We start from the raw sequence: 10,104 nt of genomic DNA, 5'->3' as shown, positions 1-10,104 counted from the left end.
AACAACCCAAAACATATGGGATGCAGCAAAAGCAGTTCTAAGAGGGAAGTTTATAGCAATACAATCCTACCTTAAGGAAAAAGAAACAGCTCAAATAAACAACCTAACTTTACACCTAAAGCAATTAGAAAAAGAATAGCAAAAAACCCCCCAAAAGTTAGTAAAAAGAAAGAAATCATAAAGACTAGATCAGAAATAAATGAAAAAGAAATGAAGGAAACAATAGCAAAGGTAAATAAAACTAAAAGCTGGTTCTTTGAGAAGATAAACAAAATTGATAAACCATTAACCAGACTTATCAAGAAAAAAAGGGAGAAGACTCAAATCAATAGAATTAGAAATGAAAAAGGAGATGTAACAACTGACACTGCAGAAATACAAAGGATCGTGAGAGATTACTACAAGCAACTCTATGCCAATAAAATGGACAACCTGGAAGAAATGGACTAATTCTTAGAAAAGCACAAAATTCTGAGACTGAAACAGGAAGAAACAGAAAATATAAACAGATCAATCACAAGCATTGAAATTGAGACTGTGATTAAAAATATTCCAACAAACAAAAGCCCTGGACCAGATGGCTTCACAGGCGAATTCTACCAAGCATTTAAAGAACAACTAACACCTATCCTTCTCAAACTCTACCAAAATATAGAAGAGAGAGGAATGCTCCCAAACTCATTCTATGAGGCCACCATCACCCTGATACCAAAATCAGACAAAGATGTCACAAAGAAAGAAAACTACAGGCAAATATCACTGATGAACATACATGCAAAAATCCTCAACAAAGTACTAGCAAAAAGAATCCAATAGCACATTAAAAGGATCATACACCATGATCAAGTGGGGTTTATCCCAGGAATGCAAGGATTCTTCAATATATGCAAATCAATCAATGTGATAAACCATATTAACAAATTGACAGAGAAAAACCATACGATCATCTCAAAGATGCAGAAAAAGCTTTCGACAACATTCAACACCCATTTATGATAAAAACCATCCAGAAAGTCAGCATAGAGGGAACTTTCCTCAACATAATAAAGGCCATATATGACAAACACACAGCCAATATGATTCTCAATGGTGACAAACTGAAAACATTTCCAATAAGATCAGGAATAAGACAAGGTTACCCACTCTCACCACTATTATTCAACATAGTTTTGGAAGTTTTAGCCACAGCAATCACAAAAGAAAAATAAATAGAAGGAATCCAAAACAGAAAAGAAGAATTAAAACTGTCACTGTTTGCAGATGACATGATACTATCCATAGAGAATCCTAAAGATTCTACCAGAAAACTACTAGAGCTAAATAATGAATTTGGAAAAGTAACAGGATACAAAATTAATGCACAGAAATCTCTTGCATTCCTATACACTAATGATGAAAAATCTGAAAGGGAAATTAAGAATACACTACTATTTACCATTGAATAAAAAGAATAAAATACCTAGGAATAAACCTACCTAAGGAGACAAAAGACCTGTATGCAGAAAACTCTAAGACACTGATGAAAGAAATTAAAGATGATACAAGCAGATGGAGAGATATACCATGTTCTTGGATTGGAGGAATCAACATTGTGAAAATGACTATACTACCCAAAGCAATCTACAGATTCAATGCAATCCCTATCAAACTACCAATGGCATTTTCCACAGAACCAGAACAAAAAATTTCACAATTTGTATGGAAACACAAAAGACCTGGAATAGCCAAAGCAATCTTGAGAAAGAAAAATGGAGCTGGAGGAATCAGATTCCCAGACTTCAGACTATACTACAAAGCTACAGTCATCAAGACAGTATGGTACTGGCACAAAAACAGAAATATAGATCAATGGAACAGGATAGAAAGCTCAGAGATAAACCTACACACATGTGGTCACCTTAGTTTTGATAAAGGAGGCAAGAATATACAATGGAGAAATGAAAGCCTCTTCAGTAAGTGGTGCTGGGAAAACTGGACAGCTACATGTAAAAGAATGAAATTAGAACACTCCGTAACATCATACACAAAAATAAACTTAAAATGGATTAACGACCTAAATGTAAGGCCAGACACTATAAAACTCCTAGAGGAAAACACAGGCAGAACACTCTATGACATAAATCACAGGAAGATTCTTTTTGACCCACCTCCTAGAGAAATGGAAATAAAAACAGAAATAAACAAATGGGAGCTAATGAAACTTAAAAGCTTTTACACAGCAAAGGGCAACATAAACAAGACAAAAAGACAAAACTCCGAATGGGAGAAAATATTTGCAAATGAAGCAACTGACAAAGGATTAATCTCCAAAATGTACAAGCAGCTCATGCAGCTCAATATCAAAAAAACAAACGACTCAATCCAAAAAAGGGCAGAAGACCTAAAGAGACATTTCTCCAAAGAAGATATACAGATTGCCAACACACACATGAAAGAATGCTCAACATCACTAATCCTTAGAGAAATGCAAATCAAAACTACAATGAGGTGTCACCTCACACCACTCTGAATGGCCATCATCAAAAAATCTACAAACTATAAATGCTGGAGAGGGTGTGGAAAAAATGGAACCCTCTTGCACTGTTGGTGGGAATGTAAATTGGTGCAGCCACTATGGAGAAGAGTATGGAGGTTCCGTAAAAAACAAACAGTAGAACTACCATACGACCCAGCAATCCCACTACTGGACATATACCCTGAGAAAACCATAATTCAAATAGAGTCATGTACCACAATGTTCATTACACCTCTATTTACAAGAGTCAGAACATGGAAGCAACCTAAGTGTCCATCAACAGATGAATGGATAAAGAAGATGTGGCACATATATACAATGGAATATTACTCAGTCGTAAAAAGAAACAAAATTGAGTCATTTGTAGAGAGGTGGATGGACCTAGAGTCTGTCATACAGAGTGAAGTAAGTCAGAAAGAGGAAAACAAATACCATATGCTAACACATATATATGGAATGTAACAAAAAATGTTTCTGAAGAACCTAGGGGCAGAACAGTAATAAAGACATAGACATAGAGAATGGACTTGAGGACATGGAGAGGGGGAAAGGTAAGCTGGGACGAAGTGAGAGAGTAGCATGGACATATATACACTACCAAATGTAAAATAGATAACTAGTGGAAAGCAGACACATAACACAGGGAGATCAGCTCGGTGCTTTATGACCACCTAGAGGGGTGGGATAGGGAGGGTGGGAGGGAGACACAAGAGAGAGGAGATATGGGGATATATGTATATGTACACCTGATTCACTTTGTTATAAAGCAGAAACTAACACACCATTGTAAAGCAATTATGCTCCAATAAAGATGTTAAAAAAATAATTAAAAAGGATAACCAAAAATAAATAAATAAATAAATAATGGAGATATGAACAATAATTCAATAATAGTAGGAGACTTTATCCTTCCATTGACATCAATGAACAGATCTTCCAGACAGAAAATCAATAAGGCAACAGAGGTTCTAAATGACACATTAGACCAGTTGGACTTAATGGATATCTATAGGACACTACAGCCAAAAAGAACAGAATGCACATTGTTTTCAAGCACACATGTGATGTTTTCTAGGATGCACCACAGACTAGGTCAGAAAACAAGCCTCTAACAAATTTATGAGGATAGAAATTACTTCACGTATCTTTTCTGACCACAGTGATATGAAACTAGAAATCAACCACTCTAAGAAAAATGGGAAAATGGTAAACACATAGGGACTAAACAGCATGTTACTAAAAAACCAATGAGACAACCATGGAATCAAAGAAGAAATCAGGAAATACCTCAAGACACATGAAAATGAAAACATAATCTCACAAAATCCATGGGATGCAGCAAAAGCAGTTCTAATTAAGAAATTCATAGTGATACTTAGTGGTCTTCGTCAAAAGACACATAGTGGTCTTCGTCAAAAAGCAAGAAAAATCTCAAATGAGCAACCCAACGTACCACATAAAAGACTTAGAAAAAGAAGAACAAATAAAACCTAAAATCAGCCACAGTCTTTGCAGAGAGTCACCACGGTTTCCTGCTTCAACATTGCTTGGACAGAACCTGGCCCTCATCCCCCGGCTCCTGCTGGCTGCTCAGAGCCAGCTCTCACCACCACCTCACAGCACACTTCATCTGCCCCAAGGTCCCCACTGCCACTCCAGTGCTGCACAGCTGCCACCACCACTGCCAACATTGCCTCTCCTCAGCCACCCACCATGATGACCGTGTCCACCTCGCAGGTGCATCAGAACACCACCAGGACTCAGAGGCCACCATCAACTGCCAGATCAATGTGGAGCTCTACACCTCCTATGTCTTCCTGTCCATGTCATACTATTTTGACTGTGATGATGTAACTTCGAAGAACTTTGCCAAATGCTTTCTTCTCCAATCTCTTGAGGAGAGGGAACATGCTGAGAAACTGATGAAGCTGCAGAACCAATTGGGTGGCCAAATCTTCTTTCAGGATATCAAGAAACCAGACCGTGATGACTCGGAGAATGGGCTGCATGCAATGGAATGTGCATTACACTTGGAAAAAAGTGTGAGTCAGTCACTACTGGAACTGCACAAGCTGGCCACTGACAAAAATGACCACCATTTGTGTTACTTAATTGAGATTCATTACCTGAATGAGCAGGTGATATCCATCAAAGAATTAGGTGACCATGTTAACAACTTGCGTAACATGGGGACCCCCAAATCTAGCATGGCAGAGTGTTTCTTTGACAAACACACCCTGGGAAACACTGATAACAAGAGCTAAGCTTTAGGCTGGCTTCCCATAGCCACAGGGGTGACTCCCCTGGTCACCAATGCAGTGCCTGCATATTTGGGTTACCTTTACCTTTTCTATAAGTTGTACCAAAACATCTACAAGTTCTTTCCTTAGTACCATTCCTTCAAATAAAGTAATTTGGTACTCCCCCCCAAAAAAAATACCTAAAGTCAGCAGAAGGAAGGAAATAATATAGATCAGAGAGGAAATAAAATAGAGTTCAAAATAACCATAGAATAGATAAATGAAACAAGAGCTGGTTTTTCGAAAAGATAAGCAAAATCAACATACCTCTACCCAGGCTCATCAAGAAGAAACACCCTCAAAAAAAATGAAAGAAAAGAAATAACAACTGATACCACAGAAATACAAAAATCATAAGACAATACTATGAGCAGTTATATGCCAACAAGCTGGACAACCCAGAAGAAGTTGACAAGTTTCTAGAAACAGAAAGCTTGTCAAAACTGAGTCAAGAGGAGACAGACACTTTGAACAGACTGATCACTAAAAGTGAAATAGAATATGTAATAAAAAAAAAAAAACTCCCTCCAAACGAAAGTCCAGGACTGGACTGCTTCACTGGAGAATTTTAACAAACATACAAAGAACTTATAGCTATCTTTCTCAAACTATTCCAAAAAATTGAAGAGGAGGGACTGCTCTCAAATTCATTCTATGAAGCCATTATCACCCTGATAACAAAACCAAAGACACCACAAAACAGAAAATTACAGGCCAACATCTATTTTTAATGAATATAGATGCAACAATCCTCAACAAAATATTAGGAAACAGAATCATACATCAAAAACAATACATAAAAAATACCATACACCGTGATCAAGTTGGATTCATTCCAGGGTTGCAAGGATGGTTCAACATAAGCAAATCAATCAAAGTGATATACCACATTAACAAAAGGAAAGACAAAAGCCACATAATCATCTCAATAGATGCAGTAAAATCATTTGACAAAAGTTAACATCCATTCTAGATAAAAACTCTCACTGAAATGGGTATAGAGGGAACATATCTAAACATAATAAAAGTCATTTATGACAAAGCCACAGCCAACATAATACTCAACAGTGAAAAACTGAAAGCCTTCCCATTAAAGTTAGGAATGAGACAAGAATGCCCACTCTTACCACTCCTATTCAACATAGTATTGGAAGTCCTAGCCATAGCAATCAGACAAGAAAAAGGAAAAAATATCTAAATTGAAAGGAAGAAGTAAGACTGTCACTATTTGTAGATGACATGATACTTTACATAGTAAACCCTAAAGTCTCCATACAGAAACTATTAGAACTAATAAATGAATTCAGTAAGGTTGCAGGATACAAGGTTAATATAAAGAATTTGTTACATTTTTTTACACTAACAATGAAATTTCAGAAAAGGAAGTTAAAAACCCAAAAATCTCATTTAAAGTCACATGAAAAAGAAATACCTAGGAATAAATGTAACCAAGGAGGTGAAAGACCTGTATGCTGAAAACTGTAAAACATTGACAAAGTATACTGAAGATGATTCAAAGAAATATAAAGACAACACATGCTCTAGGATTGGAAGAATTAATATGGTCAAAATGGCCATGCTACCCAAAGCAATCTACAGATTTAATGCAATCCTTATCAAAATACTCATGACATTCTACATATAACTAGAACAAATATCTTAAAATTTATATGGAACCACAAAAGACCAAGAATTGCCAAAGCAATTCTAAGGAAAAAATAAAGCTGGAGGCATAACCCTTCCAGACTTCAGACTATACTACAAAGCTACAGTAATCAAAACAGCATGGTATTGGCACAAAACAGACATATAGCTCAATGGAACAGAACAGAGAGCCCAGAAATAAACCCACTCACCTGTGGTCTATCTATGACAAAGGAGGCAATAATATACAATGGAAAAAAGACAATCTCTACAACAAGTGGTGTTGAGAAAACTGGACAGTTACATGTAAATCAGTGAAATTAGACCACTCCCTCACACCATATATAAAAATAAAATCAAAACAATTTAATGACCTAAATATAAGACATGACACCATAAAACTCTTAGAAGAGAACATAGGCAAAATATTCTTGGGTATAAACTGTAGAAATATTTTCCTAGATCTGTGTCCCAAGGCAAAAGAAATAAAAGCAAAAGTAAGAAGTGGGACCCAATCAAACATACAACTTTTTCAGAACAAAGGAAACCATCATAAAATGAAAAGACAACCTACAGAATAGGAAAAAATATTTGCAAATGATGCAACTGACAAGGGCTTAATATCCAAAATATACAAACAACTCATACAGCTCAATATTGAGAAAATGAACAACCCACTCAGAAGATGGACAGAAGACGTGAATATACATTTTTCCAAAGAAGACATACAGATGGCCAACAGACACATAAAAAGATGTTCAGCATCATTCATTATTAGAGAAATGCAAATCAAAATCACAATGAGGTATCACCTCACACTGGCCAGAATGGTTATCTTCAAAAAGTCTACAAATAATAAATGCTGGAGAGAGTGTGGAGGAAAGGGTACCCTCCTACACTCTTGGTGGGAATGTAAACTGGTGTAGCTATGGAAATCAGTATGGAGTTTCCTTTAAAAAAACTAAAAATACAGCTACTATATGATCCAGCAATCCCACTCCTGGTACATATCTGGAAAAAATGAAAACACTAATTCGAATAGATACATGCACTTCATTGTTCATCACAGCCCTATTTTTTTTTTTTTTTGGCTGCACTGCACAACATGCAGGATCTTCCCTGACCAGGGATCGAACCCATGCCCCCTGTAGTGAAAATGTGGAGTCTTAACCACTGGACTGTCAGAGAAGTCCATAACAGTACTCTTTATAATAACCAAGACATGGAAAGAACCCAACTGCCCATCAACAGAGGATTGGCTTAAGAAGATGTGAGATATATATATATATATATATATATATATATATATATATATATATATATATATATATATATAACACACACACACACACACACACACACACACATACACACACACACACACACACAATGGAATATTTCTCTGCCATAAAAAAGAATGAAATATTGCCATTTGCAGCAACATGGATGGAACTAGATAATATACTTAGTGAAGTAAGTCAGATAGAGAAAGACAAATATTATATTCTATCACTTATATGTGGAGTCTTAAAAGTAATACAAATGAATCTATATATGAAACAGAGGCACAGACATAGAAAACAAACTTATGGTTACCAAAAAGGGGGGGGGGGATAAATTCAGAGTGTGAGATTAACAGATACAAACTACTATACATAAAATAGGTAAGCAGCAAAGATTAACTATACAGCATAGGGAATTATATTCAATATCTTGTAATAACCTATAATGGAAACTAATGTGAAGTACAAATATGTATTTGTATATATAATATATATCTAAATCACTTTGCTGTATACCTAAAACTAACACAATATTGTAAATCAACTATACTTCAATTAAAAAAAAGAGAGAAAATCTTCAGGATCTAGGACTAGGCAACAAGTCTGTAAACTTGACACCAAAAGAACAATCCATAAATGGTAAAGTTGATCAATTGTACCTCTTCACAATTAGAAACTTTTGCTCTGTGAAAGACTCTGAGAAGAGAATGAAAAGACAGGCTACAAACTGGGGGGAAGTATCTGCAAATCACATATCTGACAAAGGACTTGAATCTAGACAAATTGGTAATTGCCAAGGGTTACATTTGGAAGAGGGTATAAGTATAAAGAGAAATTTCTTTGGGGTGATAGAACAGTTCTGTATCCTGATTGTAATGGTGGTTACACAAATTTCAACGTATGATAAAATTTTATAGAAATATACACAAAAAATAAATAAAGGAAGAAAGGGAGGAAAGGGTGTCATACTATGGGTTTGACATTGCACATAAGTTACATAAGATGTCATTGGGGGAAGCTGGGTGAAAGTTACATAGCATTTAATCCATACTGTTTTTGCAAGTTCTATATGAGTATGAAATTATTTCAAAAATTTTTTTAAAGTTCCGGTCTGAGTGTCAAGAGAAGATGTGCATTCTAGTCTGAGTTCTCTAAGGTAAACTCTCTGAATTCCAGTTTCCTCAACAGTAAAATGTAAAGAATTTTATTTGTCATACCTATCTAATAAAAGTGTTAATAACAATTAACAATTGAGAATAAAATTGATATGAAAATACTCTGAACTCTTATGTTTTGGACAAATGTACTTTTTATGCCCTAATGACTTCGTTTATGGAAATACCTAATTCCAAGAACTGGATGTCTCTTGACATTTCTACTCCAAATGTGAAATATGTTTTTTCTCACTCAAGTTTTTGTTTAACAAGTATATCATATAGAATAAATTCCACTTGACTAGGGAGGTGGGAAATTCAAGCAAGAACATAATATTTATTTCTTTGTTACATTTTAACTTTATTTCAAATCACAATCAGCATATATTTCAAAAAGCCATCGCTTATTAGGCAGGTATAATTTAACTAAGTTATACATGCAAAGATTTCTGAAATCAGATGTGGGGAATGTTTATGTCAGAATTGTTTTCCCCTTAAGAAAACACAGCTTGCTACTAATTAATTAAATAACTGATGCAACCATTCTAAAAGCTGAGCTACATTTCTGCACTAGCTCCTCCTTTTTGTGTTGTTTTAGCTTTTATTTTGTGAATTATGGGAAAATGTTTGGTATACTTGGCATACTTGGTATACTTGTTATTGTGTTATTTTAGATTAAAATTTATGGCCCCAACTTGATCCATCCCTTGTATAAACACAGTCATAAAAAAAATACATTCTACAAGAACTGAAACTTAAGCCAAATACTTATTTAAATCTTTGTTCACCCCTTTTCCTACCGGACTGTGCTGATTCCTGAATTCAGACTTGAGGGCTGAAAGCCAAATAAGTCAATCATTTTTCTTGGAGGAAAATAGACCCCTTGAGCATCAGTGGCAGAAATTATTTTCTGACTAGCAGTTCATTCACAAGAGCAGGTTTCACTTTGTGACCTAATTTCAATAATGAGTCTATTAAATTTATTACAAATTTGCAAAAAATCTCAATGTTGCTAAATATAGTTTTGTAATAAATAAAATAACTACATAATAATGGCTTTCTTTTTAATTAATGAAATTACAAATGTTTCCACTCCATACCCTCATTAGTTTGTCTGGATTGCTGTAACTGTACTAAATTTAATGTATGTGCCAGCGAAACTCCTCAGGTCTTCTATTGCCCATTTTCAAATGAAACCTCTCTTGCAT

The 10,104-nt window shown here is 35.2% G+C and overlaps 1 pseudogene across 1 annotated transcript; it reads left to right on the top strand.

The window, feature by feature from the left end:
* Positions 1 to 4,228: 4,228 nt before the first annotated feature.
* On the top strand, positions 4,229 to 4,779 carry LOC309652273 (ferritin heavy chain pseudogene; annotated as a pseudogene). The gene has a single exon. The product of its transcript is annotated as a ferritin heavy chain pseudogene (transcript).
* Positions 4,780 to 10,104: the final 5,325 nt, after the last annotated feature.

The sequence above is a fragment of the Balaenoptera physalus genome, assembly GCF_965194825.1.
Source record: "Balaenoptera physalus genome assembly, chromosome: X".
Taxonomy (NCBI): domain Eukaryota; kingdom Metazoa; phylum Chordata; class Mammalia; order Artiodactyla; family Balaenopteridae; genus Balaenoptera; species Balaenoptera physalus.
The sequence above is the reverse complement of the archived record's forward strand: the minus strand, read 5'-3'. Positions and strand labels throughout refer to the sequence as shown.